Source organism: Mirounga angustirostris, unplaced genomic scaffold (assembly GCF_029215605.1).
Source record: "Mirounga angustirostris isolate CCGP_5_RB_7025 unplaced genomic scaffold, mMirAng1.0.hap1 SCAF_13, whole genome shotgun sequence".
NCBI classification, from domain to species: Eukaryota; Metazoa; Chordata; class Mammalia; order Carnivora; family Phocidae; genus Mirounga; species Mirounga angustirostris.
In genome coordinates this window covers 57503202-57524648 of record NW_026991721.1, presented here as the reverse complement: position 1 = coordinate 57524648, position 21447 = coordinate 57503202, and the positions used below count along the sequence as shown (strand labels likewise).

The window sequence follows — 21447 nt, the reverse complement described above, 5'->3', positions numbered from 1 at the left end:
ATCCTCTCAGTATTCTTTTCTTCAAATATTGGTTTCACAAGAAGCTTCCTTCCCAAAGAAGGTGGCTAATCCCTAAAATTAGTCCCCACCAAGCAGGCCAGGACCTCAGGAACCCAGGCTTCCAGTGCAGGGGCCTTCTAGCCTGTGCCTCCTCCCACGTCTCCTGCAGGGCTTTGGACTCTTGTCCATCCGCTTAACAGTCTATCTGCCTGCCCTTTAATTTTTGGAACCTTTCTGACTAAATTAAAAGTTTCTGAGCCCCAGTTCAGCATTCACATGCTACCACTTCAATGCTGATTTCTGACTTTCAAACACCTAATTGCTGACATTGAGCTAGCCAGCTGAACTAACCAAAGGCACCAGGAATATAAAAAGAAGTAAGATACACTTCTCTGGCCTCCAGGGTCCCCCAACCCCTGCCCCTCAATGATTAAAATACGTACTGAATTACAGAAGAGGTAGTTGCAGGTCTTTAAATTTCAACTTTCCTATACTCTGAGTGCTCCTAAGGATTTTCTTATCTGCAAAATCAGTAAAGTCCTTGGAAAAACAGTCAAGCCCTGTGTTAGTCACTCACTTGTCAATTGTCTATTCTCTACTTTACCTGTGAGTCTTATCTTCCCAACTACAGATGAGTCTGATTTCTCTGGCGTTCCCCTGTGTCTGGCAGAGCCCCGGGCAACACAAGACCTGGACTAGGACAACTGAAAGCTGCTTACAGGTTTTGAAGATTTGCTTTCTCAGCTTTGGGGTCCCACATACCACAGGTCTTTACATTCTGAAGGTATCTGTGCCAAGAAGCATGACAGCCCCAGAGAAATTAAATCAACACATACTTGTTCAAAAGTTGCCCCAAATTCTCTGACCTGGCACCTGACCCAAACATTCCTGCATCCTGGCCAGCACTTGTCAGGGTCTGAGATGGCCAAAAAAACAATTACAAACTACTCAAAACAGATTTCTGCTGGGAAAAGTTTTCTACAAGTGCTGGGATGGGCCCCCAAGAACTTGCCCAGATAAGGACATTGCACAGTACCCAGGGGAGGTGTCCAACCCATTAGTGGACTCTCTAGGATTACACCCTTCTGGTTCAGAAGTGGGCCTGGCTCCCAACAATCAGTCCTGATCACAGTGGCCCCAAGAGCACAGTGATAAATGCCTGGGTGAGCCAGGCACACCACTACATGGGGTGAAACCAATGTGGATTCCAGGTTCCCTCGCAGCAGGAGGTGATCCTCCAGCCACCCCAGGCCCACTGCTGGCTGGCCTACCAGAGAACACATTCCTGGGCTCCCAAAGAGACCAGACCCAGGAAAGAGCTTTTCACCATCTTCCTGCCCCACATAAGCCTCCACCCAAACTATACGAAGAAGATAACTGGCCCCCTTACTTCTTTTCTTGAGAGAAGATAACCAAGAACATCTACTGAAAAACCTTGCAGTCAGGATGATCTTTCCAAAAACTGGGTTTGCAGCCTTGCCTCACCGGATGGTGATGGCAGTTCTCAGCTATGGTGATGACATCTCCCCAGAAGGGGAACTGACTATCCAGAACAAGCCCAGGCTTCCCAGCCCTGCTTCCCACATGCAAATGAACGTGATATGATTTCTGAGGAAAAACCTCTATGGCCAAGCAGGCTCCAACTCACAGAGAACTGAGTTCTTTGCCTGGGTTACTACGGTTTCCTCAGTGATCTGCCTGTCTCTGGTCGTTTCTCTCAAACTCATTCTCTACTAAAGCAGTTAGTATAATTTTTCTAAAATTCAAATCTGACTATACTATTCTCCTGAATAAAATCCTTCACAGGTTCACATTAAAAAACCTGTATACAGGGGCACCTGGGTGGTTCAGTCAGTTAAGTGTCTGAGTCCTGATTTTGGCTCAGGTTGAGATCTCAGGGTTGTGAGATGGAGCCCTGCATCCAGATCTGTGCTCAGTGGGGAGTCTGCTTGAGATTCTCTCTCTCCCTCTCCCCCTCCCCCTGCTTGCACACACTCGCTCCCTCTCTCTCTAAAATAAATAAATAAATCTTAAAAAAAAAAATGGTATACAAATGTTCGTGGAAGCTTTATGTGTAATACCCCAAATTGGGATCAGTCCATATGTCTTTCAACAGGTGAATGGTTATATACATTATACACAATGGAATATTACTCAGCAATACAAAGGAATGAAGTCAAGATACATACAACCACTTAGATGATTTTCCAGGGAATTATGGCTGAACAAAAAAGCTAATTCCGGGAAGTTACAAACTCTATGATTCCAATTACACAACATTTTTGAAAGGTCAAAACTTTAGAAACATAGGACAGAGGGGTTAGGAACAGGGAAGGGGTGGGAGAGAAAGGTGTGGTTATAAAGGGGTAACATGGAGGTTACTTATGGTGTTGGAATACAATTTACACACACACATACACACAACCAGTACAAATAAAACTGAGGAAATCTAAACAAGATTGGCAGGTTGTGTTAACGTCAATATTCTGGTTATAATATCATACTACAGTCTGTCAAAATGTTACTATGGGGAAAACTGCAAAGTTTCCCAATGATCTCGCTGTATTATTTTTTTTCAAATGCATGTCAATCTACAATTATCTCAATAAATATTCTAATTTAAAGAAAAAAGTCCTTTGCAGAGCCCCCAAACTCCTACAACAGTAATTCCTAACTTTTTTTCAGTGAGGAATTCCAAAAGCTCCATATAATAATAGTTATACTTTTTTGGGCGCCTGGGTGGCTCAGTTGGTTAAGCGTCTGCCTTCGGCTCAGGTCATGATCATAGGGTCCTGGGATCGAGCCCCATGCCAGGCTCTCTGCTCAGCAGACAGTCTGCTTCTCGCTCTCTCTCTCACTCTCTCTCTCTCAAATAAATAAATAAAATCTTTAAAAATAACAATAGTTATACTTTTAGTATCTACAGACTGAAAAACAATTGGGAAAATAATATGAATTCATGAAACACCCTTCAAGGACCCCCTTCAGTTTCAAATCCTCAAGTTGGAAACCACTGGCCTGTATACTGAATATAATGTAGCAAAGGATACAGGCTTTTCAAGCGGTGGTCCCTAGCAGGTTCTCTAGCCTTTTCCCATACAACTCAACTCACACACACCTCACACTCCCACCACACTAAACTACTTTCAGTTCCATAAATATGCAAGACTCACTTTGTGGCTTTGTACATGATGTTCCCTCTGCCTACAATATCCTTGTCCCATTTTACACCTGGCTAATTCCTACTCAAGTTTCAAGATTCTACTCAGGCTTTTTCTAATTCCCCTAGGAAGTATTCTCTATACTGACTCCTTGGTTTACATTAGGAGCCCCTCTTCTGTGCCCTCATGGCCCCTGTGCTTCTCTCTAACACAACTTAGACCAATGAACCTCTGTATGCCTCCATTTCATTACCTATAAAATAAGGAGAAAACAGTATCTACCTCATAGAGTTTTAGGAATGAAATGAGTTAATACATATAAAGTACTTCAAATAGAGCATGGCACACAGTAAGCATTCAATTACTACCAAGTTGTTTTTATTGTCATCGTGTGTCTAACCATTACACTGGAAGATCCAAGCAGGAACAATATTTGCATCCATCTCTGGTCCGGCCTACAGTAGGTGCTTGGTAAATAACTGGGAAAAGAATTAAGGGATCTAAGGCTGGTGGTGTAAGGAGGTTGAATCTAAGTCAGTGGTAGAACTGGAGATCTAGAGAATTGAGAAGTACTGCTAAGAACAAGAGGTAAGTACAGTAGGAGCCAGGAATAAGATAGTCATCTCTCAAAGATAAGCACAAAACGACTATTACAGATTACTAAGAACTTGGGTGAAGAAACATAACTGAGAACTGCTAAATTATACATATCTTTTAAACTAGCTGAAGCCATACTCAATTATTATGAAGAGCTCTTTTGATTTGTCATTATAACCTGTTAATTTTGAGCTGAAAAATCTGTTTCCCCTTTTGGAGGCACTGTTTCTTCAGCTGTAAAATGTGACATAATAACATAATTTCCTAAGTATTTAAGATTATGAAAGCAAACTACCCAGCCCATTGGTTAAAGTAAAACTAGTTTGTTCCGGATAAATGTTATGTCATCCCCTTGCCTTCAAATTTTCTTTCTCCTAAAAATGTAAAAAGAAAAAGGGTAAGTCCCTTGGATAATAACAGCCTAGATGGAGAGAGGGAGGAGACGAATGTGAAATGGACCTACACAAAGCACCAGGGCTTGGGGAAGGGTAGATGGGTACCTAAAGTTACTCTCCCCCCAACTCCTCATGGTCAGAACTTGCTGGCCCTTCAAGGCTCAGGGAAAGTCCTATTCCCACCAGCCTTCTTTAACCATTCCAGGCCCTATGAGTCTCCCCTCTGAGGCCACAGCACTGAGCCCAGCCCGGTTCAGGCACCACCTCACAAGGTCTCTTCCAATCATAATCGGACTCTGTCCCCAGCTGGCCTGTTAGCTCCTCTGCAGTGGGACCTGAGTGTCTTCCTGCTCTCTCCACAAGAACAGAATTCAGTATATTGTTATTGTCTAAGGGAGAAAGGGGCGGGGGGGTGAACAAGTCAAGAACTATGTTGGGACTTATACCTACATTGTCTCTTTTACAAATCTGTAAAGTCGGTATTTTGATTATCCCTAATATAAGATGAGGAAACTGAGGCCCAGATATGCTAAGTGACTTGCTCGAGTCATATAAATAGTAAAAGAAAGGCTGGAACTGGGATACTGCCTGTCTCCAGAGTCTCGATAAGAATAAATGCATACTGGTGTCCACCTGGTTACCAACTATATAGCTGCTTTGTTGGGCAATTTGGTCATACCAGCTCCCCACCTCAACTCTTCTCTGCTGCCAATCTGGGCCAAGCCATTTGACTTCTTTTCTTCCTCTTATTTTGTCCCAAATGCAAAGGGAGCTACCCTGGGTCCCTTCCACAGTAGAGTATGTGGAAGAAACAGGCTAAAAAGAGGGCCATGCCAGGGGAATAGAAGGGAGGCAAATATTAATATCCTACAATAGCAGAGCTAGTTAAACCCTCTTGTTTTACAGATAAGGACACTTAACTCTGAGAAGGCAGGTAACTTGCGTAAGGTAACACAGGTGAGTGGAGACTGAAACCTTGTCCCCCAAACTCCCAAATTGGTGCTCATTTTGGTCTACCCGGCACAAGGCCATGGAGAACTGTCAGGCTTGTCACTGAGCAAAAAACCCAAACGCTGTAAACACAGGAAATGGGCTGGGATGAGGTTCAGAGGGAGCAGCAACTTTTGCCAAGTTAGAAATGTTCAAGGGTTTCCTGTCCACAGCTGTTAACTGTCACAGAAATGCTCCAGAAAGCAATGCAAGGTAGAAAGGGAAAAAAAAAGAGAGAGAATGAGGAGAAAATATTTAGGCCCAGAAGTGACTTTATAAATTATTCAGCCCCAACCTACTTAATTTTACAGATGAAGAAGCTAAGACTCCCCCAAAAAAGAAAAATGACTTGTCCAAACTCACACTCCGAATTTAAGGACCCTTAGAAACCACTTACTTGGTTCAAATCCTTCATTTTAGGGATGAGAAGCCTGAGACCCAGAGAGGGAAAGAGCCTTGCCCAAGGTCACAGGGCTAGAGAGGCGGAGCTAGACTGGAACGGAGCTCTTCGACCTCACAGACCTGTGTGGTTAGAGGGAGCCCGCTGAAGTGACTTACCTCAGACACAGCTGTGTTGGCCATGGAGAGAGTACAACAGGTCAGGAAACCAAAAATAAGCAGGATATACTACCAACTAATGAAGAATAACAAGGACCAAACACAGCAAGCTTATAAGAGCCCAAACAAAAGTGCTCTGGCTGCTTAAGACACTTTGGAAAACTAAGAGGCAGAAAAATATTCGAGCTATTCCAGGAACAGAATCCAAGGAAGAACGAGTGGGGCAGGCAAATAGAAAAGGCCGGAAATGCTAAGGGAAATCCCAAGGTTCTGCTTCCTTCTTCTGTCCTAGAGCTAAATATCCAGAACACACCACCTCAGAAGTAACTCTGGGTTCAGCAGGCCACTATGGGGGCACTACTGTATAGTAATTAGCCCATTACTGGGCCCCCACATACCACTGCTGGCAGGTATAGAGGGAAATTACATTTCCATGAGGCCTGGAATTTCACAGAGATTCACTTCTCATGCCAGCCCTGAGACACAAGGATTAGGACTCTCATCGAACGGATAAAGGAAACTAGGGCTTAGGGAAGACAAGTCTCTTGGTCCGGCATCAAGTTATTACTGTATACGGCAGATCCAGGGTTCAAACTTAAACTCTCTTTCAAGAAATGTTTAGTAAGTGCCTGCTTTTCCAACCCTGTCCTAAGGGCTGGGGATACACTGAGGAAACAAACATGGCCTCTGGCCTATAGAAATTCCAATCAAGGAATTGTGAATGCTTACTGGGTCACCCACATTACACATGAAGCGTGACTACTTAGAGGCTGGAAAGAACAGAAAGGCCAGAGGAACCCAAGCACCGAGAGCTGAGCTACAATAGTTGATTCCTCCAGAGACAGGGGGGCTCTGGTGAGAAAAGATGGGAGGCTGACCAGCATCACTGTACTTTTCTCCTACTCTGGTCAGAGCTTTCTCATCCAGCATGTCCCCAGTCCTCACTACAGTTAAGGCAGTCAGGCAGGGCAGAGACTCTTGATCCTGCTTGACAAATGAGGGAAATGAGACCAACAGCAGTGGTTCATCCTAAATGGCACAGTGAGCTGGTGGCAGAAAAAGTCAAGTCTCTTGGCTTCTGTTCTTTCTACTAGACTGCTCTGACTCTGGACCACAAAAGGGGAAATCTAAAACGGGATTGAGGAAGAGTTAAAACCTCTAGATTTCTCTAGCTATCCTCTTTTCATTTCACCATGACTCCCATCCCCACTTCCCCGTGCACCCCTCATCATCCTCACAGAGTTCTTAACTTGGCTTACATATACCCTCATTCCCTCCCTTGGTGCCTCAAAATCAGTGATTCAATCAGTGAGTTAATCAACCACAAAGTCTTGGCCGCCATCAGATACCATGTCCTCAGGGAAACATTCCCCTCCACCAGCTCATCCTCAGCATTCAGATCTTTAAATGGCAATCAAAGAAGAGAGGAATGCTGAAAAATGGAAAGGCCAGGCGGAAACACCCTAGCAGGGGAGAACATTTCACACGATCTGAAGTCTGCACAGAAGATATCCAATTTGTCCCAGTTTGAGGTCCACCTGCTAAATCAACCCAGCTGGGGGTTTGAATTCCCGATAAGAAGGAAAAGTACTAAAAACCTACCATTAACTTATTCATTCATCCATTCGTCATTATTGATGTTTATTCTGTATACAACTTATGTTAGGTCCTAGAGCCACATAAAAAAAAAAACAAAAAAAAACCTCTGCCTTCAAAAAGCTTACCTTTTAGTTTGTGCTTCTAGTTGTAGATGAAACCATTTTTTGACTAATTCATTTGTTTCTATCACTTACGTTGAACCTTGCGTGTATGTGACCAGTTTGTTTTCAAGTCTTTGTAATGTGACTGTGGGAGATAATGGAAAGGAGGAAAGGAGGAAAGTTGTGTTTGTTCTCTGCTATATTTTTCCATCTATTCAGGAAGTTTTGTGGGGTTTTTTAGAACCCTGAATTGGCCTGTGGCTCTTTTGGTAAAAGGTGCATTCAGCAGTAAATAATCTTTTTCTTTTCTTTTTTTTATTACAGCATAATAGCTTTACCAGGGGGAAGAAAAGCTTACCTTCTAGGGAAGAAAACAGGGAATCAGGATACAAGGAAAGAGCTACAGTTAAAGGATGTACCAACTTCTGTGGAAGCAAGATGACTAATTCTCTCTTAAGAGTAAGGGAAAGGCTTCCCAGAGAAAATGTCATTGGCTTAGTCTTAGGGAATATGAAACATCAGGATGCTAGAATGCCAAGCCCACATAGCCAGGGCTGGAGAGGTCTCTAAAGGCAGACTAAAGTGTCCCAGGTTCCTAGCAGAAAAGTTGATGTGGGATAAAAGAAATACACTATAGCCCTTGTTGCTTCAAAAATATTATACCTCTGGGGTATCTGCTCCAGGAAAAACCACCAAAGTCTGTAATACACCTAGCTCCACTCTGCACTCACACAGACCCAAAGCACTGAGCATAAGCTTGAGGTTCTACAAGAGACTTCTGTATCTTGGGCATGCACACTTCTGCTTCTTGCCTTGCAAACTGGCTCCCAGCAGCCTGAGCCACCTTACCTCACAAAAAGCTCTGCTGGTGGATACCACCATTAATGGTCTTAAGACGTAAAACTTGGGGCACCTGGGTGGCTCAGTTGGTTAAGCGTCTGCCTTCAGCTCAGGTCATGATCCCAGGGTCCTGGGATGGAGCCCCGCATCGGGCTCTCTGCTCAGTGGGGAGTCTGCTTCTCCTTCTCCCTCTCCCCACTTCATGCTCTCTCTCAGATAAATAAATAAATCTTAAATTAAAAAAAAAAAGACTTAAAGCTTAAAAGCCAGCTAAAATGAGAAATGGTCCAGTTCAAATGAAAACCTCTAGTGGTTTAACTCTGAGCTGGTCAAGATGAAGACATAAATCCTTTAATGCAGCACAAATACAGAGCAAAGCAAATAGGTCATAACAAACCACAGTTCATTTAGTGGAAGCAGAAAGTCCAACAGTCCCTGCCACCCTACACACCCATCACCAAACCCATGTTCCAGCTAGGCCCAGCCAACGCACAAAGCACAAACAGCACTGGAAGGAAGGGTGAGGGGGGAGGTCCTCAGGCCCTTTCCTGAAGCACTATCCCAATGGAAGAGAGTAGCCTCCTATCCCCCACCCCAACAGCATAGAACACCAGCCCAGGCCAACCCTTGCGGGACTTGCAAATCAGCAAAGAAGCTGGTGAGGTGCCACCCAGGCACCACAGGCCACTCTTCCCAGGAAATCGGAGCTACTTTTGCAGCCCACGTGATGAGATTGCTATGTGCAGTCTAGATATTATATGGCCATTGCAAGGAGCGCTGTTCTGCTGCAGAACTCACCGGAATAGAGAAACTGGGTTAAAGTCTGACTGGTAACTTGATCGTCCGCTAAACCCATTCTCACCTCCATGCACATCCCCCCACCACCCCCATCAAATCCTGCCCTACTGTCAAGCCCAATGCCCATAATGCTTACTCCGAGGGGAACGTTTGGCTCCCTGGTGGTCCTCAGTGACTGCTCTATTTTATTCGAACAACATTTATCCACTCAAACAGTACGTAGCAATGCTCTTCCTATGGCGGCACGGTCTGCTCGGCAGGTCAGCAAAAACCAGCCAATCCTTCAGATGCTCTGCACTCCCCTCCCCAGAACTCAAGTTCTTTGACGAGGCTGCCCAAGACCTACACTTGTACCGCTAAACCCTCCCAGGGATCACCTCCAGACGCAACAGATGTCCTACACTAGACGATTCAACGGGAACACACCTCAACTCAAGAGCCCACTGCCAACTGTCCCCCACCCCGCCCCGCCAATTCGTCCTGCCCCTTCTGGTCAGATCTGGTTTCCCACCACTTCACGCAGGCCTCACCTCGCTCACCATGTTGATGACCCTTTCCCTCTAGCAGAGGCCTTCAAACGGCAGACATCAGTCAACTGGCATCCCTCAGTTAATGGATCAGCTCTTTTTTAAATTAATTTACTTATTTCAGAGAGAGAGAGAGAGCACAAGCAGGAGTAGGAGCAGAGGGAGGGAGAGAATCCTCAAGCAGACTCCCTGCCAAACACAGAGCCCAACCCAGGGTTTGATCCCAGGACCCCAAGACCATGACCTGAGCCAAAATCAACAGTCAGACTCAACCGACTGAGCCACCCAGGCACCTCGAACTTATTTCTTTAACGTTAGAGTTCATCAGTAAGGGCATACACTTTTAATAAGAGCTTTGTATCATTTAAGTTATTATTATTATAGCAGCTAACATTTATGTAACACTACGTGTCAGGCACTATTCTAAGCACTTCATATTTATCTCATTTACCCTCTTGAAAACCCTACAAGGTATCAATATGATCAATTCCATTCTCCCAATCCAGAAATGAAGGCATGGAGAAGTAAACTAAGTGGTAGCATTAGAAACAAACAGTCTGGCTCTAGAGTCCAAGCTCTTAACTACTACGCTATGCTGCAGGGTATAATAAGGACCTTTATATACATATAGACACATGTGTACAGGGCTTAAATACACCTCCCATAATACACTTCTTCTAAATTAAGTCCAAACTTCTGTCTCTTTAGCTTTACTCTGCACTGCCTCTCCCATGTGCCCCCCACTCCCACCAGACTGACATTCTCACAGGGCCTGCCCTTTCATTCCTGGCTTCCATCCTCCCTCCTTCCTTCCCCCAAATCCTAATCAACCTTTCAGGCTTAGCTCCTCTAGGAAAGCTCCTAGAAAAACGGAAGGGAGGGAGGGAGGGGATCACCACTGGTTTAATGCCTACCATGCATCAGTCACTATGCTGGTGCTTTGAACACATCACCTCATGTAATCCTCACACTCCTGTGAGGCTGCTATCACTATACCCATTTTACAGATAAGGAAAAAGTAGTTCAGGGATTTAACCTGTCAAGGAGCCACAGTTCTAAAGCACACACTCTTTTTGCTATACCTTCTAAGCCCTTTATGACCTACTCCCCACATTTAAATGTTTACACGTACACTACTTGACTTTGTGTTTTATTTAAAATTGTCTCAAACTATTTTCCTGCTTATGTATGTGTCTATCTCTCCAACTGGACTCTAAGCCCCTCACCCCAAGGGCTTCCTCTAAATCCCTAACACATGGTAGGTACACAGTGACTGCAGAGTTTTACTGAACCAAATAGGTCTGGGCTCAGATTTGTTGTGCTCTGGGTAAAGCTGTTAAACATCTGCATCTTAACCATATATAACTATTGGTTAACTTCTTCTAGAGCTAAGAAAAAGGTTCTCTTAACCAAGAAAATCACATAGTGCAGTCTATGAGTCACTCTTGTCGGCAATATGAAGATCGCAGAAAACAAGCAACAAAAAAAGAACCACAGTGGGTGGAATGTTTTTTCCCATCCCACTCTGTAGGGAACACAATTGAGCTGATGTTCTCTAAAGAGTGCACACAGCTTCAGCTACAGAATGAGGGAATCCCAAAGGGAAGGTCAGCAAAAACCAGCCAATCCTTCAGATGCTCACAGGAAGCCCCTGGAGGGTTCAGAATAATGTGGTAGCAAATACTGGCCAAGGACAGACAGAATCTAGGCTTCATTTAGTCAACAAATAGTTCTTTTTTTTTTTTTTAAGATTTATTTGTTGGGGCACCTGGGTGGCTCAGTCGGTTAAGCATCTGCCTTCGGCTTGGGTCATGATCCCGGGGTCCTAGGATCGAGCCCCACGTTGGGCTCCCCACTCGGCGGGGGGCCTGCTTCTCCCTCTCCTGCCTGCTTCTTCCCCCTACTTGGGCTCGCACTCTCTCTCCGTCAAATAAATGAATAAATAAAAATAAAAGGATTTATTTGTTTATTTGAGAGAGAGAGCATGTGCTTGAGCAGAGGGGGGAGGGAGTTGTTGGCCTGGCAGGGAAGAGGGAGAGATAGAATCTCAAGTAGACTCCCCAATGAGCGTAGAGCCCGACATGGGACTCAATCTCATGACCCCGAGGTCATGACCTGAGCTGAAAACAAGGGTCAGATGCTTAACCCACGGAGCCAGCCAGGTGTTCTTTAACAAACAGTTCTTGACAGCACTAAGGATACCAGTCAATCTAGTGTGCAATCTGGACAAATTACTTAACTTCTCTGGACCTCAGTTTATTCACCTCTAAAAAGAGCTTAGTAAGCACGTTTTTGCCCATATCACGAAGTGTTGAGAGGATCAAATGAGAAAGGACAGATCAACATCATGGACAAAGACTAAGGCTATTTTTTTTTAATCGTGATCAGACATATATAACATAAGAGGCTGTATTTCATACTGTATTTCTCTGGTCTAAGAGGAGAGCCATGGTTGGGAGAAATGTGGAAATGAGATCAATGGTAACCTCAACTGCATCTAGTTACCACTTTCCTGACCCCCTGTTGGGCCTGTAAGATTTCTAGGAGTCACAGCACAAAGTCAGTTCTACAATTTTCAGGATTGAAACCCCAGAAGAATCACAAAATCTCAGAGCTATAAGGCCCTTTAGAGGCCAATTTACTCTAACTCATACTCATTACTCATCTTGCTTCCAGCCCATCACCAGATAATCGGGATGGCACTGCTTATGTGTATATCCTCTGAGTGCCCCAGAGATCAAGCAACATTATATAAGCCAGATTATCTAGTTTCAATAACTATGTTTATTTTCCTATTGCTATCCCTGAGTCTTTAGAAAATTCTTGTCTAAATATTCTATGCAGGGCTCAGTTATATGGTAATAAAGAAAAGTTCCCGTGCCCAACTTGGACCCAAACATAAAAGGAGAGCAGTACCCTGCTGAAGCTAGTATGATATAGTGGAGATAATCAGTGAGAGTCCCCCCCATGGAGGAAAGGGTTTTAAAATCCAGGTTTAGATGACATGGTCCAGTTGCCCCTTCTCACATCTTCTGATGTTAACCTTACTCATTCTGGATGGTGGGTGGTCTTATAAGAAATCCAGCATTTCCTCACAATGGCCCTAGGCAACTAGTCTGTTTAACAGTTGTAATGTCAAAGCACTCATATCTCTGGATGGCCCACCCCAATGGTAGGAATTTCTAGTAGTTTGAAAAATCCTCCTTGTACAGCAGGGGACCAGATTAAAAATAATTCAAACTACTTCAGTTATGGAAACTGCCATTTTAAAGTTGTCAGCCCCCTCTGCCTTAGAAACATCAAGTCACCTTGGAGCAGACCCTTGTTCTTGAGGGAATCCCCTTTTAACCATATAAATATAAAACAAGGGAGCACACATTCCCTAGGGGGAAAGGAAACAGCATGATCTTTTGTGACTTGGCAAAGACTGCTCCAACACCCCTTAGAAAGTGAATACAAATGCATGAACATACATATGTACAGGATCCAAAACCCTTCCAGGACAAAAGACTGAAATCTTCACCCCTTTCTTTTGAGGTTCAATGCTATTATCATTTCCCTAACAGACTGAGATCCTAATCAAGTTAAAGGTAGAAAGGAACATTAAGAGCCTACAGTAAGTGCTCACGCAGAGGAAACAGAAAGTCTGAATGGGTGTTTCAAGCTCAATACAATAACCAAAATGACTGTAGAAGAAGGCTGGTTCTGGAACTGAAATGTGGCTAAATCTAGAAATACTTCTAGACCCTGCCAACTGGTGATTGTAGGGGTTCCCTCCTCCAATGAATGAGCTTATACATATATGAACTGAGGAGCATTCGCTCTGAGAACTCAAGCTTAGTGGAGCCTAGGCCAAATGTGAAACTGAAGGGTGCTGTCATCCTCCCTCAAAAAACCACTGCACCATGTGTAGAACCAAGTCCTCGTGGCTACACTAAATAAGGAAAGAGCACACTGTGAGAGCCACTCTTAAAAGCCACACGGTGTCCCATGACGGAAACTGAAAATGGGGCCCACTAACAGACCAGTAAGATTCTCTAGTTCTCTCTTGGGAACTAAGCCTGACTCCTTTGGACCAAATGAGCCTATGAAGTCCTTAAATACTGCAGAAAGAGAAAGAGGAAAGGCCCCAGGAGAGACATACTAAACTTCCACATAATTTCATCCTCATTCAAGAGATCAATCTTACTACTGAAAAGAGATCTGACCTTATTTGTGCTCCAAGCTGATGACAAGCTGATGAGGTATGTCATATCCACTGTACCTCAATTTTTCCAAAATATGCTTATACTGTCCCACCCACAGGGCTCTCTAATTATGCCTTCTGAAGCCACTGAGAAAAACAAGTTGATGCTCTCATCCAAAGAATGGCCTTTCAAGGATATGAAGACGATTATGTTTTCTCTTCAGGCCTTCCAAATCTGGTTCCTCAACCCCTCTTCAAAGGATTAGATTTTCAGGATCTCTCTCCATTGTGCCTCCTTTATATATGCTCTGACCTGTCCATGTGGCCCTGAGAGTCTCCTAGCCCAGAACTGGATGCAGGCTACCACAGACAGCACTCTCAGAGCAAATGAGACTATTCTTCTGTTTCATATCTCAGTTATGTGAACCGAGGAGCCAGTCCCCTTTACAGGCACTACATTATACCTTGTTAGGAGGCTCCCTAGTCAGGGCGTGGAGAGGTGAAGGCTGGCCAAAAGGCAAGTAGCTCTGCCTGCTTGGGTCCTGGGATTCTAGTACTGAGACTGCTGTTTCATCCCTCCCCACTTCCTACCTCTGGGCCTCTTGCCCAGGGCCCCTTTAATGCTTAGACTTTAAGCCTAAGTCATCTTACTCCTTAATCTTATCCACCCGAGCAAAAGAGGCAATGACTGAACCACAAATGAAGAGATGGAAAGCAATATGGTAGTTAAGAATATGGGTTCTGGAGGTCAAATCCTGGTGCTATCACTTATAAGCCATGAGACCTTGGACATCCCTTCAGTGTCCCTTAACTCCTCTTATACTTCACTTTTCTGCCCTCTAGAATGAGGATAATAATAGTACTTATTGATGGAAATGTTCTATACCTTGACTGCAGGGAAGAGATTACAAAGGTTGTATATATTTGTCAACACTTAAAACAAGTGCATTTTACTCTATGTAAATTTACTCAATAAAGTCACTTTGAAAAGTTTTTTTAAAAAATTATAGAAATAGGGGCGCCTGGGTGGCTCAGTTGGTTAAGCGACTGCCTTTGGCTCGGGTCATGATTCTGGAGTCCCGGGATTGAGTCCCGCGTCGGGCTCCCTGCTCGGCAGGGAGTCTGCTTCTCCCTCTGACCCTCTCATGCTCTGTCTCATTCTCTGTCTCAAATAAATAAATAAAATCTTTAAAAAAAAAAATTATAGAAACTACTCATGGAGGATTGTAAGGATTAAGAGAATTATAAAATACCTAAAATAGTTCCAGAAATCATGATAAGCACTGGACAAATGTTATCTGTCTGTAATGGAATTTGCAGTGCTGCACACAATCCCTATGTCCTATGCTTGCTGTTGGGGAGCAAGGGATGGGTCTGAAGACCCAAAGGCATCCTTGGCTAACCCAGATGTGGTATGTTCCCAGAAGCCTCATTACAGATCTGGCTTTCACAAGGATCAAACGCCAGTGTTACAAACCACACCTCCTCCATGCTCCAGCCAACGTTGTGTTTAACACTGGGAAAGCCAAACCACAGGAATCATCATCAAAACTAAAGATATTCCAGGGAAACTGGGAGGGATCTGCTTTCCTTAGTCTTCTTCTGGCTTAGCTCATGAGGTCCTCCTGGAGCAACTTGGGTTTTTATTCAGTCCTTCACCAAGTCTTTCCTGTCTCCTGGGTCCAGCCAGTGCAGGAGTGAGGGAGTGACCAAAGGACAAGATAGCCAGTTTCCCAGCTGACTCACCCTCACCAACTTCACGATCTATAGGAATTACAAATAGAAAAAGAAAACTGATATGAGAGGCAGCAAGGTATAGCGAAGGGAGCAGCACTCTGCTGGGAGTGGGAAGACCAGCGTCCAGCCTCGGCTGACACCAGTCATTCGACCTGGAGCTTGTCCCATGCTCCCTGCGGACCTAGGTTTCCTTCTCTATTAAAATGAAAGGAGACGAATATACAATCTCACAGTTTGTGGCCTGATGATGGGGGAAAACCAAGTGTAACAGGACTTGTTTCAGGCTCGCAGCCGTGTGAGAAACCTCAGGGTGAGCCAAGTGAGCTAGGTTAGAAGAACTGATTGTCTCTGATCCAGCTGCAGCTGCCGCCACACGGGGGAGAGTACGCACAATCTGGAGGAGATCCCTGTCGGCTGCTATTACAGGGAACAGTTCATTTCCATTTTCTCACTTTGCACGGCCCCACAGGGCCAAACCTGAGAGTGAAGGAATCAGGATGCCAAGAGTGGCTCATTTCTGGCATTTCCTCCCTACTCATTCCCTGGGTCAGGCCCAGGGGCTTCGAAGAGCACTGTGGGTGAAGGGCAAGGTAAGGCCAAGCAGACAAAGATACCGTCTGTGGCACACGACACCATTCCCACTGCGATGCGTCGTTGCAGGGCTCTGGAGCCTGGACGGCATGCCGGTCACCGAATCACCGAAGAGAACGCTTTCGTAGCTCATGGAGGCGCACAACAGAGTGGTACGCAACCATCTGCTTCCAGTTCAGGCATTAGTGTCGTTCAAGGCAAAATTACTGATAACTCGAGTCTCCCTCAGGCCCTGTGCCTGCTAACAAGAGATGAAACCGACTCTGTTTCTCGCTCTCAAGAGGCCCCATCATGGAGAGGGGGGCAGACAGGGAAGTGGATAATCACCGCACCACAGAAGCCGGTACAAAGTGCTGTGGAGGCACAAAAGTGGGTATGCCTACCTCCACAGAGACAAGAGATCTAACGCAGCGTCACTGAAAAGGTGACATCTAAACCAGCTCTTGAAGGATGTGTGCACATACAGGGGGTAAAGACGGGAAGGACATTCCTGACAGAGGGAACAGAATGTATGAAAAAGCCTGTCATGCTTCAGGCACTGCAAGCAGTCTGGTGGAGCCGGAACACAAGACAGGTGGGTGCAGCCGCCTCGTGGTATTTAGGACCCTACTTCTCACACAAGACGGAGACCGCAAAGCCTCCACAGGGGCGCAGGGGAGAAGAAAGAGTGCGGAGAAGCGGGTGAGGCGGTGCCTACACATCCCTCCCCGCTCGCCCTCTCCCCAGACTCTGCCCCACACACCTCCCTCTTCACAGCACACATACTCCTACACCCCTGACAGCTCGGGGAAGAAAAAACCGTCTCACACTGAGGTCAGCAGCTCCAGGATCCCCAGATGAAGAGGCTGGTCCTCCATTAAAAGAAAGAAACAAGAACGTAAGCCCCTGGAAAAGGGACTACTAATTTACAAAGATCCAACCGAGCCTGGCAGTCGGGCCCCTCAGGAAGCCTGGGGGGATCTCATCCTACCAGACTCAGTGCCTTTTTCACTCAGACTCATCTCTGGTGAGCCATCTCCTAGTCTCTCTCCTACTGAGAATGCTGGGGAAGCTGGAGCGAGAAAGGCGACCCAACAAATCCAGAGCTGACTTACTTCTCAAAAGTGCCTTTAGCTACAGTTATATTCTCGCCTCACACTAAACACATGCACAAGAATTTGGATGGGAAAAACAATTTAGATACTCTCGGGTATCTCCCAAGCAGGCACATTCCTGAGCCTCGGCCATGCTGAGAATCCACGGGTTACTGACACAGGGAGGCCAGGCAGATAAGTCCAAGTAGACAAGGCCAAGGAAGCCATGGCAACAAGATGACAGGCAAGACCTAAAGTCTGTAACCACACTGGGAAACAGCTGCGAGTGGGGGAGAAGCATGGACTTCAGTCAGACCAGAGCTTGAACCCCAAGCCACCACTTGCTAGCTTCCCTGGACCTTCAGTCTTCTCATCTGTAAATGAGGATACTAACAGCATTTACCTCAGAGCATTCTTGGGACTATTAAGGGAAGTAGAGAATATAAACCACCTAGCCTGGGGCACACGGTCGGTGTTTAAATAACCTCCCTTCAACCAGTGCCACAATGATGCACTCTTGCACAACTAGGGAGGAGCGGCCCCATTCATAACACAGTCTGTGCAGACGGCGCACCCTGCAGTCATGCACCGCATTGTCCAAGACAGCCAGCCCCCAAGACTTCTTCTGTCCATCAGCAGTGCCAGAACTCGGAACAACAGACATCAATTCAAGAAAATGGATGGGCCTGATACCACTCAATCCCAATAACAAATATAAGACCAGTGACAATGAGCTCTGAAAACCAAGGCAACTTCATCCCAGCCAGAAAGGCTCTACTATGCTCCTACTGGGGTAAAAACCAATCTCTGGACCTCGATCAACCTCAAGTCGTCTGTAGATGAACTCCATCAACCAAAGACCTGGTGAGTGTGAAGCAAGTGTGCAACTAAGGTCCATGTCCTCTCTGCTTGACAGGTGCACCAAATGCTCAAGGGCAGGCCATTTCTCTAAAGCTGTTAAGTCCTGTCACATGGGACCCAGGAGACTGAGTCCAAGATTTAGGGTGACCTTAGCACCCTGGTTACCAAGGAGTGATGCCACTGCTCCTGACTGAATTTCTCCAGACAGGAAGGGGCCATCTGATTGTTTCTTATATCCCTAAGTCCTAGCACAGTACATGATATAACCCATCAGGTGTAAATGGTTGCTTAATAAATGACCCAACATGGACATGGCCTTGTCCCTCTCACCAGGTCTTTGCATATACTCTGCCTGCTGCCTAAAATTGCCTTTCTTAACCCTATTTACTTAGCTAATTTTTCTCAATCCTCAGGTCTCACTTAAATGTCATCTCCTCAGGTACTGAGGAGATAAAAGTTCCCTTGCAATATGTACCCTCTCATCACTTCCCTTATTTCCACTTCATGACATTCATCAGACTTCACTGTAATTCTTTGCTTCATTTTTGCCTTCCCTGCTAATCTGTAAGCTCTAGGAGAGCCCAAACCATATCCGTCTTTCCTGATACTGATTCCCAGGGCCTGGAATAGAAGGAGTACACAGTATATTAGAAAGGCTAAACATGAAGTAATGAACGAATGAATGAGAGAGCTCCGGTCCAAAATGACTCTCAGGTAACTAGGTATTCAAAACTGTCTGCTCAGCCCTAAGTGGTCAACAGTTACTTTTTGACTAGAATCTTCACAGAGCCTATAAATACCCATGCATGGAAGATGGCAGCAGACTGGATGAACAACAGAACAAAGAACAGTCTGTGTGATAGGAAGTAAGGAGAGATAAAGTAGAGGTTTTGAGGCAGAAACCCCACCTCTGAGTGCCTTGAATGCCATATAAAGGAATATGGTGAAGAGCCTGCAGGACAGCCTCTATCTGACCTGGGTTCACTAAGGTGGCATACAGCACGTACCCTCCCGCTACGCTAGAGCCACCCGCTTAGCTCCCTTCGCTGCTCACACACTGGCAGGTCTTCCTTCTCCCTGTCCCTTCAGGTTCATCCCCATTTCTCCAAGTCATATGGGATCAATCAATTACACAAGTGGCCCCAAGGATAGCCCACCCCAATTATCCTAGCCCAATATTTACTAAAGAAAGTTACAAACAGGGAAGCTGTCATTTAGAAAGGACAAGATCAGAAGGCCTGGATTCAAGTTGTTAGCTGTGTGACAGTAGGTTACTTAGTAAATCTTTCTGAGTTTTAGCAATCTCTGTAAAATGAGGATAATACCCACCTCACAAGGTTGTAGGGAAGATAGAGATAACACATGTAAAGGGTCTAGTACAGTGCCTTTCATATAGTGAGGGTCCAACACCGGTTTATCAAAAAATAACAAAAATCCCAACCAGGGCAGAAGGGTATTATTTCCTCCTAAATGCTAAGCACTTTCACTCCATCTGATACAGCAAAGACCCAAGAGGCCAGAGACTACTCATGTAGACTTGAGCCTGCATCGCCTCCTAAAAGGGGATGGGCAGATTGCCCTGTTTCCATTCTCTGTCTAGCTGTCTGAGCACTGAGGAAATTACCAGCAGGCAGGCTGCTGGGAGTGGGGAGGTGGGGGACGAGCTGAGGCTCTCTCCGAACTTCAGATCTATTCATAGCCTGGTCACATGTCCACAGAGGCCCAAGACTGTTGTCTGTAAACTTGGTAACCTATGGCCCCAAGCATACAATTTAGGACTAAGGTGTGTTTCAGACCAAACACTACAGACTGAGATCCACTCTAAATAATGAAATGTGGGAACAAACCAAAGCAACCAGAGGTGAGGTGTTAACTCTTGACAAGATGCAGGAAAGGAAACCACAGAATAAATCCCTCCCCCTCCCCAACCCTGCTAGCTTTATGTTACAGTGGGTCTCAGACGGAGCTCAGCCTTTGCAGATTTCCATTTGCCCTTGTTAGCATCTTCAGATACTCACTCTACCCCTGACCGACTGTGTCACCTTGCACAAGTCACAGCTCTCCAGGCTTGTGTCTACGCCTGAAACTCAAGAACGCTAGGCCAGTTGATCCCTACATCTTGATTAGGATGCTCACAGCACTTCATCCCCAAGCCCCAGCCCTGATTTATGAGAACCCAAAGTCTAAAACACTGTGCGCTAGAGATGGCAAGAGAAGGATCTCAGGGGTACTGCCCTCGCCACCAGCCTCAGCCACTGCACCAGGAAGAGAGGCAAGAATGGAAGCAGCTGAGCAGAAACCATCCCAACTTCTCAAAGTCCTCGCACCTCCAGCCTCTGAAGGTCATCATGTCAGAGCACCCAGGAAGGAGCTCAGGAAACATAAGCAAATGACCTCTCGGCATCAGAATGTGGGTGCTAATCGCCAATTCCCTGAAGCAGAGGTCTGCCTGCTTTAAAACAAAAGAGGAAAAGAGGGAATAAAGGGCCTGTATTTCCTATCTTTCCCAATCTGAGACAGCAACAGAGGACAAGCAAAACAGGATATCTGAATAAAACCTACCAGCGGTCATAAGTTATTAGGTGGCAAATCTGAGGTTCAAATACAGTTCAGTGTGTGTGTGTGTGTGTGTGTGTGTGTGTGTGTGTGTGTCTATGGTTATATGGTCTTTTCTTTATTCCACCAACACGCCTCATGAGGAAGATTCAAGAAGTGCTGGCTTCCAGAATGCCAAGAAAGCTGTGATACCAGGAAGGGATTCAAGTTCTTATGGGCCCTTTGGGGCTCTGTGAGGTGCCCCTCTACACACACACACACACACATCACAATCACACAATCCCAGGGCTAACCTAAAAAATTCACAGAGCACAGATAAACCAAGTGAGTTTAAAAGACAGAATAGTTCTCAAGCCAGGATTACATGTGTATTGACATATCTAAAGAAAAAATGTATCCTTTTTAAAAAATTTTTTTATTTGTCAGAGAGAGGGAACACAAGCAGAGGGAGCGGCAGGCAGAGGGAGAAGCCGGCTGCCCACTGAGCAGGGAGCCCAATGCGGGGCTCGATCCCAGGACCCCGGGATCATGACCTGAGCTGGAGGCAGATGCTTAACAGACTGAGCCACCCAGGTGTCCCGAAAAAAATGTATCCTTTATCAAGGAGTTATAGAGGCTAAGAAAAAGCAAAGTCACAGACACAGATTGGCAGACACACAACTGGGTTCATTGGCAGAATGAGTTCATCATTCATTTCCTTCCATAAAGGTTTACTGAGCACCTGCTATATGCCAAGTACAATTCTAGGCCCTGGGAATACAGTGATTCTAACACTCTCAAGGAGAGAGGGAGCCAACGAAGTTCAAACCTCCGAGGAGCTTTCCCATGACCTTGCCATCCCTACTGTGAGGTGACTGCATCAGGCTGTTGTAGACCC

General features: G+C 45.5%; 1 protein-coding gene across 4 annotated transcripts in view; it reads right to left on the bottom strand.

The window, feature by feature from the left end:
- STIM1 (stromal interaction molecule 1) overlaps positions 1 to 21447 on the bottom strand; it is a 188220-nt gene that overhangs the window by 95986 nt on the left and 70787 nt on the right. The window contains exon 1 of one of the 4 annotated variants that reach the window (XM_064577017.1): positions 5702 to 5889. The exons of the other annotated variants lie outside the window; for them this stretch is intronic. The gene's annotated coding sequence lies outside the window, so the exon portion shown is untranslated. Of the gene's footprint in view, positions 1 to 5701; positions 5890 to 21447 lie in introns of those variants that run through there. 4 annotated transcript variants of the gene reach the window in all.